This window comes from Acinonyx jubatus, chromosome B3, assembly GCF_027475565.1.
Source record: "Acinonyx jubatus isolate Ajub_Pintada_27869175 chromosome B3, VMU_Ajub_asm_v1.0, whole genome shotgun sequence".
Lineage (NCBI taxonomy): Eukaryota > Metazoa > Chordata > Mammalia > Carnivora > Felidae > Acinonyx > Acinonyx jubatus.
This window is the reverse complement of record NC_069386.1, coordinates 114140425-114155805: the sequence shown is the minus strand read 5'-3', so window position 1 is coordinate 114155805 and position 15381 is coordinate 114140425. Positions and strand designations below refer to the sequence as shown.

General features: G+C 37.8%; 1 protein-coding gene across 10 annotated transcripts in view; it reads right to left on the bottom strand.

Moving 5' to 3' along the window:
• Window positions 1–15381, bottom strand: part of PCNX1 (pecanex 1) — a 178366-nt gene that overhangs the window by 140353 nt on the left and 22632 nt on the right. The gene's annotated exons all lie outside the window — the stretch shown is intronic.

The window sequence follows — 15381 nt, the reverse complement described above, 5'->3', positions numbered from 1 at the left end:
GAGCGCAGTATAAAGTCCATGCCAAAAAGCTTATGATACAATTGGAGAGTTAAATATCACATTACATAATACACGAGTAAGACAGGAATGTGGTCCAGATATAGAAGCCCTGTTTATGTGCCCTCTGTAACTTTGTTTAGGATATAAACATTCTTTGGGCTCTACAAAGCTGTTCTAGTTAGAACTGTTAGAAGAAAAACCTTTGAACTAGGACTGTAAACACAGATAAGACATGGGAGACGTGCAAAATCCAAATAGGTTTTCTTTTAATACACTTAAAAACTGTAGCCTGACAAATAAAAGAATACAGAACAGAATCAAGCAAAAAAACAGATTAACTGAAAAAACTCCAATGCTTCCTGGGCATGAAGACTGCAGACCTGTCAGACTTGAGGATCCACTGGTGTGGACCTGTCTCCAGGGGTGACAGGTGTGGAGGCCACCCCACTTGGGAGGCATGGCCTCAAGAGTCACTGCTGGCAGAGACTATATAACGAGGTTCTACTTATGCCCACTTAAATGAAACACAAATCACTCTGGTGTCTGTAGCTCTAGATTTTATAAGGTTTAACCTCAGTCATCTGACAACATGGTTCCAAACTTGCTTAGAAAGATAACTTCGAATTGCTTGAGATGGTGAAACTACAAAGGGTCCTGGTGAACCAGGTAGGTTTACAATACAAACATAATAAAAGTTAAAAAAAAAAAAAAAAAAAAAGTTATTTGGGGTGCGAAGAGAAAAGGAAAGAGTGTGGGATGTAATTGGGAAAGGAAAATAAAAGTAAATCAAGCCCACAGTATACCTCTTTTGAGTTGTAAATAGGCATAATAGGTATAAGTTTGGTATTTTTAAAACTTGGAATAAGAAAGCCTTCATTTTAGTGTATCTATCTAAAAAAATTGAACCTGTGATCCCAATTTAAATGTCACTGAATGACTGATTTAGGCTTATAATTTTTTTAACTTTGTTTGTTTATTTGTTTGTTTATTTATTTTGAGAGAAAGAGAGCAGGTGAGGGGCAGAGAGAGAAGGAGAGAGAGAATCCCAAGAGGGTGATGCAGGGCTTGATCCCACAAACTGCGAGATCATGACCTCAGCCAAAACCAAGAATCAGACACTTAACCAACTGAGCCACCCAGACGCCCCTAGGCTTATGATTTTAAGTTGAAAAATGTATTTTTAATGTTTGTTTGTTTATTTAGAGACAGTGAGCCCGTACAAGTGGCAGAGGGAGAGAGAAAGAGGGAGAGAGAAAATCCCAAGCAAGCTCCATGCTGACAGCACAGAGCCTGACTGAGGATTGGATCTCACAAACAGTGAGAAACATTGGACCTGAGCCAAAATCAAGAGTGAGATCATGACCTGAGTTGAAATCAAGAGTTTAACCTACTGAGCCATCCAGATGCCCCCATTAAGTACAATTTAAATTAAAGGAGTCTTAAGCTGTATTAAAAAAAAAACAAAACCAAACTCCCAAACATAGTTGTTAAAAATGGGTTCAATTTGAGTGTGAAACTGTTTTAATTTATAACTTTAATAAATCTAATTATTTTTGTAAAAAGACAAAAAACAAAAAATCCCGAATAACCTTTTCTGAGCAGAAGATACACATACTTAAACTGACAAAACAATTTCAAACAGAGAAAACACATACAGACACATACACTACTTACAGTATTTACAAAAGTTCTGCATAATGCTGGTTTCTATACAAGATGTTCACATAAGAATTATAGTTCTTGGTAATCATTTAGTTTAACACCTTCATTTTCAGACAGAAAATTGAGACCTACTAACTTTGAAAAACTTAGCCCAGATTACTCATCTTAGTAACAAAATTAACCAAGACTTCTCATGCCTGTGTGTCACTGCATGTTTAAGTATACACCAATACCAATTCCATTTTAAATGTAAAGTGTCAATGCAAAGTAAGTCAGAATTCCATCATTATTCATCATAGCCCAAATTAAGATAAAAATTATTGATTATATTAATTAAGTGGATTGAAAGAGAACAAGTTCACGATTGTTACTCAGAGTAGTAAATTCAGTGGAAATGTTAATGGCCCCTCCAAATGGGAAAAGAGAAAAGAGATACCTTAATACTGAATGGTCTATTGTGCCTGCCTCTACAAAGAGTCAAAGATTACGACTGCTAAAACAGATTGAAATAAACTCTCTCCCTACTATTATACTGCTAACAGTAGCACATGACTGAATGCCAAGAAACATACTAAATGTACAGGATAAGGACAGAATTTCTTTTTAAAAAACACTGAACAGTGAAAAGACAAAGTGAAATAAAAATTCAAGTGACCATTTCATACCAGAAACCAGTATCAGATAATGAACACTTGTATTTTCTACTCTAACTACAAAAGTTATCCATTTATTTTACACCCCGTGGTTTCAATGTTTAAGCCCCATCAATGGTTACGCTGGAGGCTTCTAGGTGACAGAGGACAGCTGTTCTATCAGTTCCACTTTTCCCAGGAGGGATAAAAATGCATGGACACACACTGGGCTGTTGTGTGACTTTATGTAAACTTGTTCTTCTACTTAACTTAGATTACTTCACTGGGCTCTCTGCTGACTCCAGCCCAGCGGACAGTATCAGTATGATCATAAATGTATCATAATATATTTTTTAAATATTTTAAGTTTGCTTTTTATTTTATTTTTTATTTATTTAGGTTTAAAAAAAATTTTTTTATTTTTGATAGAGCACAAGTGGGGGAGGGACCGAGAGAGAAGGAGACACAGAATCCGAAGCAGGCTCCAGGCTCCAAGCTGTCAGCACAGAGCCCGACGTGGGGCTTGAACTCAAGAACCACTATATCGTGACCTGAACCAAAGTCGGATGCTTAACCGACTGAGCCACACAGGCGCCCCTTTATTTATTTAGTTTTTAAAGTAGGCTCCACACCCAACATGGGGCTTGAACTCACCACCCCGAGATCAAGAATCACATGCTCTACTGAATGAGCCAGCCAGGCACTCCTGGCAGGTACTTATTGACTTAAGGTTAATTATGTTTCATAACAAACAATACTTTAATATTTTCAAAGGTCATGTTTCGTCCTAAGTTAGACTATTTTATCACAGATGTTATCTTCAAGTTAATGCTGATGCAACCAAGCCCATTAACTGCTCTCTGATAATAAAAGTCTATTTTATGTTCACTCCAAGGTCTATCTCCAAGTATAAATTGTTTACGTGGGAAGGCTGGTTTTACTTCTTCCTTAAGATACCACAAACAGTGGACAGCAGAAAATGAAGATGGGGTAGCAGGTGGCATAACACTGATGGATAAACAAGGCCCTCACTGAATTACCAGAAAGTCACAGCACTGCGAGCTCACGATCAAGACCTGCACAGTCATCACGGACTTCAGGTGCTCTTCTTATACATCTTCAGGGTCTCTGCAGCTCACACATTTTATGTATTGAAAAGTTGTAATATGAAAACAGACAAGCTGGGTAGTTTTTCAGTTCTATTATGCTATGATTAACTTCTTGTTTTGAGGGATTTGCTTACTCTTGTAGTCGCACTCAAGTATTCTGACCAGTTCAGTCGGAAATCAGTGGTCTATAACTAAAAAGGTTATCAGAATGGGAGACCATCACCCACAACGGACGTCAACCAAGGCTGTGAAAATAAATATTTTAACAAATCTCTTAGAATAGCTATCATTAATGTAAAAACACTTTCTATGTTTATTTTCTCTTTCCACTATTGCAACTACCTTATTATTTAAGACAATGTTTACCAAACTTTTGGCTTCACAGCCTTAATGGGTATTCAAACATATGAACTATGTGTTTTACATAGAGATTCATCACATCTTAAGTTCTTAAACTGACAGATTAAAGATTTTAACATAAAGAGCAAAACTTTAAAAATTTTAGAATATAAAAGAAAATCTTTATGACCTTAGGATATTTCTTAAGCATGATTCTCAAAGTATACACTATAAAGGACTGATAAATTAAAATTAAGAACTTCTGTTTGAGAGACACTATAAACTGAGTGAAAACACAAGCTACAAATTAGAAGATACATTAAAACATATATTATTATGTAGGCACACATATGTGTATATTTATGTATAAGTACATATGTAATATATAAAGAATAAAGATGTATAAAATCAGTAACAAAGAGGCAAACAAACCAATGAAAATAAAGGACAACAGACAGACCTAACACAGAAAAAGATATGATAAAAACAACACATGAAAACATGTTCAACTCCATCAGTAATAAGCAAAACAGAATTTAAAACCACAGTTTAGGGGGGCACCTGGGTGGCTCAGTCAGTTAAGTGGCCGACTTCAGCTCAGGTCATGATCCTGTGGTTCATGAGTTCAACCCCCATGTGGGGCTCCATGCTGACAGCCCAGAGCCTAGAGCCTGCTTCGGATTCTGTGTCTCCTTCTCTCTCTCTGCCCCTCCCCCACTCACATTCTATCTCACTTCCTCTCTCTCTCAAAAATAACATTAAAAAAAATTTTTAAGCCACAGTTTAGGGACACCAGTTGCTCAGTCAGTGGAGCATGGGACTCTTGATCTCAGGGTTGTGAGTTCAAGCCACATGTTGGGACTACAGCTAGCTTAAGAAAAAAAGAAACCACAGTATGTCATTTAACATCCATCTGTATAGACAAAAATTAAGTATGGAGAACCAGACCTCTAGTAAACTACTGGTAGAAATACAAATTGAAAAATAAATCACTGAAGGTCTAGCAATTCCTAAGTATAAAACTGATACGAACTCTTGTACATGCAGTCCTAGAAGACTTTTATCCCCAAAATGGAGCAAAACCTCAACTGAAAACCAAGAGGAAAATGGAAAGCTGTAGACTAGTTACCAGTGTGGAGCAGGACAATGAAAACTGCAGCCAAATGCAGCAACATTAATTATACAAATACAGTATGTATGATATTCCAAATATAAACTTGTGCTTTGCTATATCTTCCTGATTTTTTTGGTAATGATATTTCTTTTATAATTAGAAGAGCTAAAATTTTAATAGTGAAAAAAAGTTTTCATATTAGAAAAAGAATATATCAGCTTTCATCTTTTACACAGACATGACCTATATTCATCTCAATAATGGATGACTTAGTAATACATCAAGTTCCAATCGAGGCAGTTTTTTACCTTACTCCTTATCTGTAAAAAAGTATTTTAACTCTCAATTACACATCCCGAATAATGGCACAAAGTATGAATGGCTGTCAGATAGCTCTAGATATTCAAATCAAATACAGACCCAAAAGTTGTGGTAAGCCTCCTATGGAGAACTGTGTTAGATACTTCTAATAAGATCACCTCTTTTAAAAACTGGATGGATAAAAATGCCAAAAACTACAATGGGGGCAGCTGGAGGGCTCAGTCGGTTAAGTGGCCAACTCTTGATTTTGGCTCAGGGCATGGTCTCAGGGTTCGTGGGTTCGAGTCCCACACTGGGCTCTGCGCTGACAGCATGGAGCCTGCTTGGGATTCTCTCTCCCTCTCTCTCTGCCCCTCCCCTGCACGCACACCCTCGCTCTCAAAATAAATTTTTAAAACTATAATTATCATATTTGATCTAGCAATCCTACTTCTGAGTACTTATCCAAAAGAATTAGAAGCAGGATCTCAAAGAGATACTTGTATACCCATGTTCACAGCAACAATATGCACAATAGCCAAGAGGTAAAAGCAACACAAATGTCCATCCACGGATGAACAGATAAACAAAATGTGGTCTATGCATATAATGGAATAGTATTCATCCAGGGCTCCTGGGTGGCTCAGTTGGTTCAGAGTCCAACTTCGGCTCAGGTTATGATCTCACAGCTTGTGAGTTCGAGCCCCGCATTAGGCTCTGCGCTGACAGCTCAGAGTCTGGACCCTGTTTCGGATTCTGTGTCTCCCTCTCTCTCTCTGCCCCTCCCCTGCTCATGCTCTGTCTCTCTCTCTCTCAAAAATAAACAAGCATTAAAAAAATAAAAAAATAAAAAAGGAAGGAAATCCTATCACAGGCTACAACACAGATGAACCTTGAGGCCAATAAGCCACGTGAAATAAGTCAGTCACAAAAAGACAAAATATTGGATGATTCTGCTTATATAAGGTATCTGAAGTAGTCAGATTCCTAGAGATAGAAACCAGAATGGTGGTCACCAAAGACTAGCAAGAGGAAGAAAGAGGGAGTTATTTAACAGGTATAGACTTTGTTTCATAGTATGAAAAAGTTGTGAACATCCAATGCACAACAATGTGAATATACTTAACATTACCAAATATACTTTCAAAATGTGTTAAAGTGGTAAGTTTTATGTTAAGTGCATAGTTTAATCCCTTAAATTCTGATAGTTTATGCTTAACATAAAAAAAAAACGACTAATTTCAGTCACAAGTGATAGGTTCAAGCTATTCAAGATGTCAAATATATTTCTGATGGGACTCTTGAGAAAGCCACTTGGAATCACAGAAATAGTCATACTAGATTTTCAGGCACGAAGTAAACTTATCTTACATTACATTTTATCTTACATTTTATTTCAAAAACTCAAGTGAGTAATTCTCCCCTATGGCTAGCACAATGCATGGTAGAAAAGCAATCTTTAATACAATGCTCACTTTATGTGCAGCAATGTAAAGAAAGACATGCACTATCTATGCTTTGTGTTAGATTCATAATTTTCACTACATTGAACACCACTGAATCAAGATCTGGAAGCATATGGTTAACAAACGAGTATTTCCTTAATATATTTGTAGCTATTTTCAATCAGAATTTCAATGCATATTTTCCAGTTCATGTTACAAAGTGATTATCAGCTACATAACACTTAAAGACAACTAACATTTTATACGTAGATATCAACTGACATCTAATAGCTAGTGATGACCATGGGCCAGGCACATTTCTAAGTGCTTTATGTATATTAACTCATTTAACCCTTAGGATCACCTCATGAAGTCAGCACTGTTATTCTTCTAATATTACAGGCAGAGAAAGTGAGACACAAAGAGATAAGTAATTTGCCCAAGATCTCAAAATGAGACATCAAGGAGCCGCTTGACTCCAGAGTCCTCGCTCTAAATCATGACATCTAACTGCCTCTAAATCAAGGTTGGCAAACTTTTTCTGTTTAAAGCCAAACAAAAAATATTTCATACTTTACAGGTCACAGAATCTGTCGCAGCTGCTCAACTCTGCTGCTTGAAAGCAGCTCCAGACAATATATGAACACATGAGCATGGTGTTTTCCCATAAAACTATTTATAGACACTGAAACTTGAATTTCATATAATTTTCACACAGAATGAAATATTACTCTTGTTTTTTTTTTCAACCACTAAATATGTAAAAAAAAAAATTCTTAATTCATGAGCCATACAAAAACTACATGGGCCACATTTTGCTAATATCTGCTCTGAATGAAATACTCTTTTCTTCTTTAACCACTAAACCAAACAAAACATCATCACGCACTTCTCCCTCAGATATGAGAAGTATGAACCTATAATCTCCAACATCACCAGTTTCATCCAACTGTGAAACAAAGTAGCTGCTAGAAAACAATTGTTCTTCACAACGTAGGCCCCCAAAATCAAGTCACATTCAACAGTGTCATTTAATAAGAAAATTCTGGAAATCACTCATCTTCCTTGCTCTCCAAGCAAAACAACTATTTTTAATGTTAAAAAGTAGGTCACAAGTTTTTAAGCATATAGTATACCTGTTTTTTTAGAAGACATGACATTTTTGAATAATGCCTGTTTTTGGTATCTTCTCTTCAATGAGAAAATTAATTTGTAGCAGAAAACACTGGTTTGGGGCAATTGTGGGAAAATTCCATTAGTTCCATAGAAATCACTGGAAAAATGATTAAAACTTCAACAGCCTGGGGGTGCCTGGGTGGCTGAGTCCAACTCTTGATTTTGGCTCAGGTCATGATTTCACAGTTTGTGGGATTGAGCCCCACCATCAGACTCCACCTGACAACCTGGAGCCTGCTTGAAATTCTCTCTCATTCTCTCTGCCCCTCTGCTGCTCACGTTTTCTCTCTCTCTCAAAATAAATAAACATTAAAAAGAAAAAACCTTCAGTGGCCTTATATAACTATTTGACAAAGTTATGTGACAGAAAACTCACTAGGGACTAGAGGCCGAGGGCCCATCAATACAATAAAGGAAACTTTTTAGGGGCGCCTGGGTGGCTCAGTTGATTAAGCATCCAGCTTCAGCTCAGGTCATGATCTCAGGACTTATAAGTTCAGGTCCTGTATCAGGCTCTACTGTTAGCACAGAGCCTACTTGGCATCCTCTGTCTCCCTCTCTTTCTGTCACTCCCTAGCTTGTGTTCTCTCTTTCAAATATAAACAAACACTAAAAAAAAAAAAAAAAAGAAAGAAAGAAAGGAAGAAAATTTTGTTTGTTTTTTAAGAAAAATTTTAAACAGACACAAACACGAAGACTATGTCTGTCTCTCTAAAAATGTAGGTTAACTGTAGAGAATACTGAAAGTAAAAACTATTTTTTTTGGTCAGTCTTTAAAAATACAAATACATGTATGGAAACCAATTTGACAATAAATTATATTTAATAAATAAATAAATATAAATAAATAAAAATAAATAAAAATACAAATACAGGTCACATCTTTACACTGCTTCCTAATTTGCTATGTATTTCTCATTAAATGTGAAAATAATAAATGTGAAGACATTGTATTAGACATTTTCCTCAAAATGTTTTCACTATAAATTCATAACTAATAAATACAACTCTCATTCCTCTTAGGCCTTTCTTTGCTGCCTTGTGATACCTTTAGCTCAATATCCAGCTATAAGAAAAAGCTGAGTAGCAGTTTTGTTTCCCAATTCAAAACACTACATTCATTCCGATTATTCTTTTTAAATACATGCTTCTCTGCTCGTGTGGTCTGAGATCTTTGAATGTTGCCAACTACCAAAGTAGCTGGTGCTTCTAGTAAGTTACAACAGAGACAATCACTGACATATTTAGAGAAAAACTGAACCTAAATCTTTCCTAGCTTGAATGTTGTCCGTTCTGCCAATCTCCTGTAGAAACGGGAGTGAAAATTAAATGACAGAAAAAATATCTGGCAAATGAAAAGTCTGGCATAATTTGAAAGCAGTACGCCTCACGGTCTAGGCGGAGACAGAAAAAAGAAAAACAAAAACAAAACCCAAACCCACAGGTACTGGTCCTGTCCTAAACCGTAACTTCCATCCGTCAATAACACCTGAACTAACTTTTCTTCACACTTTTTCAGAAGGAAAACTAAAGAGTTGTAACAATAAGGAGCGCTGCCTTCTTCCCACAGTCTGCCCCCAAATCTGTCCGTGCCACAGCTGTTTCGGCTGGATCCAAATGACCCACGGGACAAAGAACCAAGAACCACTTTTTGTAAAGCTCTATGAGACAGCCACTCGGCCCGGGGTTCGAGCTTTCCTACTGACAGACCTGAAGCTGGGCAACCTGCCTCTGCGTATGTACTCTGGTGGAAAATCCCTTTCGGCTTACTGACAAAAAGAGTATCAATGGATAAGCTGATTCCTACAACGTGCAGAACCGTTCCACATCTGTACCACCTTTCGTTTCTGGCAAACAGAGAAAATGCTGGCAACGAAGGAGGAAGAAGGAAGGGCTCAGCAGAAAATGAGTGTCCATTGGGGTAAGGAGAGAGGTCAGATCAGAGAGGAAATGAATGGTTTTAAGCCTTCCAGTTTTCACATACAGGCTGCCCCAAAGAACTTTAAAAAGGCCTTCATATCCCAATCATGGCTCTAGGAATTCAGGCCTCTTGCCACAGCCTCCTTCAGGGATGGAGGTAATAAAGCATTCCAGGCAGGTATTTCATTTCCGAAGAGAGGGCTGAAGAGGGAAAGGGACAAGCACTCCCAGGGCTGAGAGGCAAGCACACTTTCCTGTAGAAAAAAACACAAAAATAGAATTTTCTGTAAATCCAACTACACAGTAAGTCGAAGTGACTTCAGAGGGCCAACTGGGAACCTCTGCAACAAATCCAGAATACACCTTCCCCAAAGGCAACTAACTGACTTACAAGTGAAAAATCAGAAGTTGAGCCAACCCATATTTCTGCAGAAGTTTACAGTTTATTTGTAAATATTTTAATATGAATAGAATCATTAAAAATACTAGATACTATCTTTTAGATCTGTTTATATTTGTATTTTATATTTGTCACTCTATATTTGTATTTACATTTTTAGCTACAGTTGAATGCTATTCTTAAGGAGGTAACATTCAAAATGCATTGCATACTACCCAGATGAAAAGGGACCAGAGTAATAAAGGACATACAAACTCATCATCAACATATATGTACTAGGAGCTGGAGATGGGCAGCTTAAAATACATATGAAAAAATAGGGCACAGATATGAAAAGGAGAAACAAAAGTAAGGATGCATAATGATGGACTACAATAGCCATATACATTTTATAGGAATTTTCCCATACTTTCATTTTTCCCCACAAAAATATATATATGTATATATAACAATGTATAAATATATACAGAATTATAATAAACATATTTAGATTTACTATTTGGGAATATATACTCCCAAATATGATTATCCAATAATCTAAACTATATAGATGGAATTAGTAATTAGTGATTCACAAATATCCTTTCCAAAACCAATCCATCCTCTTATCCTCTCCTATGTGTTGAAATGGGTTTTTATCTATTTTTTATTTTATTTATTTATTTATTCATTTATTTCTTGAGAGAGAGAGAGAGAGAGAGAGAGAGAAAGTGTGCACAGGGACTGAAGCAGGCTCCATGCTGTTAACATGGAGACCAACCCTGAGATCATGACCTGAGCCAAAATCAAGAGTCGGACACCTAACAGACTAAGCCTCCTAGGCACCCCTGAAATGGCTTTCTAATGAGATTAAGGTACCTATTCCCAAACCAGCAAATAGCAGCCAACCTAAAATGAAAAATAACTGATAGTCTGGAAATTTTAACTGGCTATTAAACTATGTCAGAACAGCAAATAAAAATGGAAAGGTAGAGATATTTACGCCTCTACATGAAAGAGACTGGCACAGATTTGTCTTTCAACATTACCCAGATAGTATTATCTAGAGACTGAACTCCATTCTTCACCAAGATTCCCCAAATGAAATCTGAAAGAATCATCACGTAAGAACGTAACTTGAAAAGCACCAATAATGTTTTGATTTGCAAACCTTTCTCTGAGTAAACCTAACCATCCCAGAGAGAGAATAGGATATCTCATGCTGAGAACAATTTTGATTCGTATTTCTTTTTGTAAACTGGTAACTTGACATTGTGGTGTATAAATCATTCTTTTATCAGTTTAACCAATCGCTTGACCTATTTCTTTATTCCATTTGTTTCTGATATATTTTACTGAAACAATTTTTCCAGGATTCATAATAAGTGAAAATAAGAATTCATTAACAAGGTCTGTCAACATGACTTTGCAGTTTTGAAAAGTAGCAGCTAGGTTATTACCTCACAAAATGTCAGCTGAGGATATATTCAATAGGATTATCTTTAGGCCAATATATATAAAATAACGGGATTCTTCTTGCACTGATTTACTATACTCTTATAGATGAAGTACACTGTACAAGCACAAAATAAATAATAATACAAGAGTTCAAATGTAAGGCTTAAAAATGAAAATAACTCCATCAATAACCAAAGTATTAAGCAAAAGGAAAAATCAAACTGTGAAGGAAAAAGCAAATGTTTTTATTTTACTTATTTTTTTTTAAGTTCATTTACTTGTTTTTGAGAGAGAGATGGAGAGACAGACAGAGAGAGCACGCAAGCTGGGGAGGGGCAGAGGAGGAGAGACAGAGAGAATCCCAAGCAGGCTCCACACTGCCAGCGTGGAGCCTGATGTGGGGCTCAAACTCACAAACTATGAAATCATGACCTGAGTCGAAACCTAGAGTTGGATGCTTAACCAACTGAGCCACCCAGGTACCCCCAAAATATTTTTAAATAAAAAATTAATACACACCAAAAATTAGATTATTGAAAGTTATTTGTGTTCTTTCCTATTTCACTAAAATTTAGTGACACAAACTGCAAGCTGAGATACTAATATAATGCATGCAAATCAGGAAGACGTATAAATTAAAAGCATATTAGCTCTCAAGAATGTTAACAGAAGCCATACATCACTTTGGCCTAGCTCGCTGAATTGGCTTGAAGCAGAAAGATGGCACTGCATGTCACATAATCCATCTCTACCCTTAAAAGTAAACACTAGAGGCGCCTGGATGGCTCAGTCGGTGGAGCGTCCCACTTCTGCTCAGGTAACGATCTCCTGGCTCTTGAGTTCGAGCCCCACATCAGGCTCCGCGCTGACAGCTCGGAGCCTGGAGCCTGCTTCGGATTCTGTCTCTGTCTCTCTGCCCCTCCCCTGCTCATGCACTGTCTCTGTCTCTCTCTCAAATGTAAATACACATAAAAATGAAAAAAAAAAAAAGATATGGCCCTAGTTCTTTAAATAAATAAATAAATAAAGTAAATGCTAAAATCAAGCAAAGTATCAACACACTAGATTTAAGGTGAGGTAAATATGCCTAACAGAAAAAATGAATTAAGAAGTGAATACAGCATACTTAATACCACCATTTACTCAGTTTCCATAAAGGCAACTCTGACACAACTCACTGAATATGAGCTTTATTCATTCATTCAACATATATTTACTAAATACCTATTAAGTCCCAGATACTCTTCTAACGAATGATAATACTGCAATAAACAAAATCTTTTTTTTTTTATTTTTTAAGGTCTATTTATTTTTGAGAGACAGAGACAGAATGCAAGTGGGTTAGGGGCAGAAAGAGAGGGAGGCACAGAATCCAAAGCAGGCTCCAGGTCCAAGCCATCAGCACACAGCCCGACGGGGGGCTCGAACTCACAAGCTGTGAGATCATGACCTGAGCTGAAGTCAGACGCTCAACTGACTGAGCCACCCAGGTGCCCCAATATCATTACTCTTCTTGAGCTTCTCAGAAGAATGACTAATTTCCTGTTCAACCCAGCGCCAGGTACTTTAAATGGATTATCTCACAACAATCCTTTGAATAAAATACTATTATGATCTCCATTTTACAGATAAGAAAACTGAGGCAATGAAGTCATCTGTAGGCAGCAAGCAGTAAAAACAGTCTAAGTCCAGTGGTAAGAATCTGAGGGTTTTTTAAAGTTTATTTATTTATTTTAGTAATCTCTACGTCTAACATGGGGCTTGAACTCATGACCCCGAGATCAAGAGTTGCATGTTCTTCCAAGTGAGCCAGTCAGGTGCCCTAAGAATCTGCGTTTCCAACCACTAACACTAGGCAGTCTTCCCCCCAAAGCAGTGTTTCACAACTTTTTTTTTCATTATCGTACTAAGGAGTCTTTCCAGACAATTTTTTCCTAATCACTCCTGTGAAATAATAGAAAATATATACATTGGTTTCTGTCCCTGGTTCCTGGCACAGAACTCCTAAAAAACCCTTGGAATTCCTTAGTGATAACATCTAAGTCCGTTGGAATTTCCTGGGTGATAGGAGTGTCTTTGTTCTAATGAGGTAACTGTTGGTGGGCTCCTGGATGGGGGCTGGTTACCAGAAAGACCAAGCCATGATTAGAAGCTTGGGATTTCCAGAGGAGAGGGGCTGGAAATGGAGTTAATAATTGATGACGCCTACGTGATGAAGCCTTCACGAAATCCCAACGGTATGGAGTTTGGAGAGCTTCCAGGCTGGTGAACGTGTGGAGGTGCCAGAGAATGGTGCACCCAGAGAAGACATGAAAGCTCTGTGCCCCTTCCCACACATCTGCCTTACATATCCCTTCTTGCTGGATGTTCATCTGTATCCTTTATCACACCCTTTTGTGATAAACTGGTGAACAGTAAGTAAATTGTTTTCCTGAGTTCTGTGAGCCACTCTAGCAAATTAACTGAACCTGAGAATGGGGTCATGGAAACTTCCAATTTGTAGGCAATGGGACAGAAGCATAGGTGACAACCTGTACTTGTTACTGGCATCTGACCTGGGGGGAAGGAGACAGTCTTGTGGAACTGGCCCCTTAACCAGTGGGATTTGAAGCTATCTCCAGGTAGTGTCAGAACTGAGTTAAATTGTAGGATATTCAGCTGGTTACTCAGAGGATTGTTTGTTAAGGGAAAACCCATACACACCTGGTATCAGAAATGTTAGGAGTGGGGAAGCAGCACGAGACTAAACGAAAACACACAGAAATGTAAGTTTCCAAAACACTCCCCCTCATGAAATTTTACCACCACAGACACACTACATCTGTATGTCCCCTACGTACAAGTGGACGTTACACATAAAAAGATTTCTTTACCACCACCACCACCCACCCTCCCCTATCAAGTAAGTTATTTTCACCTCCTTGAGGGCAAGCAACCTCATTCTTACTGAGAATGCATGATCTGGAGCAAAGCTTCTTAACCCAGCAATGCCGGCATTTGGGGCCAGATAATCCTATGTTGTTGGTACTGCCCTGTACTTTAAAAGTTGTTTAGCACCGTCCCTGGCCTCTGCCCACTAGAAACCAAGTGGTAACCGTGACAAAGCTGGGTTAAAATCCTCCAGCCCTAAAATGCAGGTAAGTGGCGGCAACTGCTTCTCTTGCTGCTCTTTACACAGTCTTAAGAATTACAGCTCCTGACTTTGTTCACAAAAAACCTGGAAGGGATGGGATATAAGCCGGCTGCAAATGCCGGATCTCTGTAGCTGGCATGAAGGAGCACATGTAACAACAGCCATGGCAAGAAGGAACTAGTATTTGATATAATCATAGCGGGGAGAGAACCCCACATTAGACCAATAAGTGAAAGGACATTAAATTTTAATAAAATCCATTTATAATAGATGCCACATAATAAGGCTAAGTAACCCCTCCCACCAAAATGATGAGTGAAACAAATTACCTCACTTTAAGTATAGATGAGAACCATAACAAAATCCCTAGGAGAACATTGTGTTTTATAATGGGCTTCCATTGTAGTCATACACTATGCGGGTCAAAAGCAGCCAAGATTAAGGATATAATTAGATGATGATGGGAAGGGCAGCTCCAGATTCAGAATACGCACTGAAAAAGATCAGGGGACACTAAACTCGTCTCAAATCCATCACTCGTTGGCTTTCAGGAGATTAATCAGAAAAGCATCTTGTGTGTCTGTGTGAGGAGGACGCTGAACAGTGATGTGGTGGTGGTCCTGGGGTCAAAGGGGAAAAAAGGCAGGGCGGCGACACGCATGACCCTGAAGCAGTTTCCTCAACTGCAAAATGGGATAAGTGTCTTTATTTCAC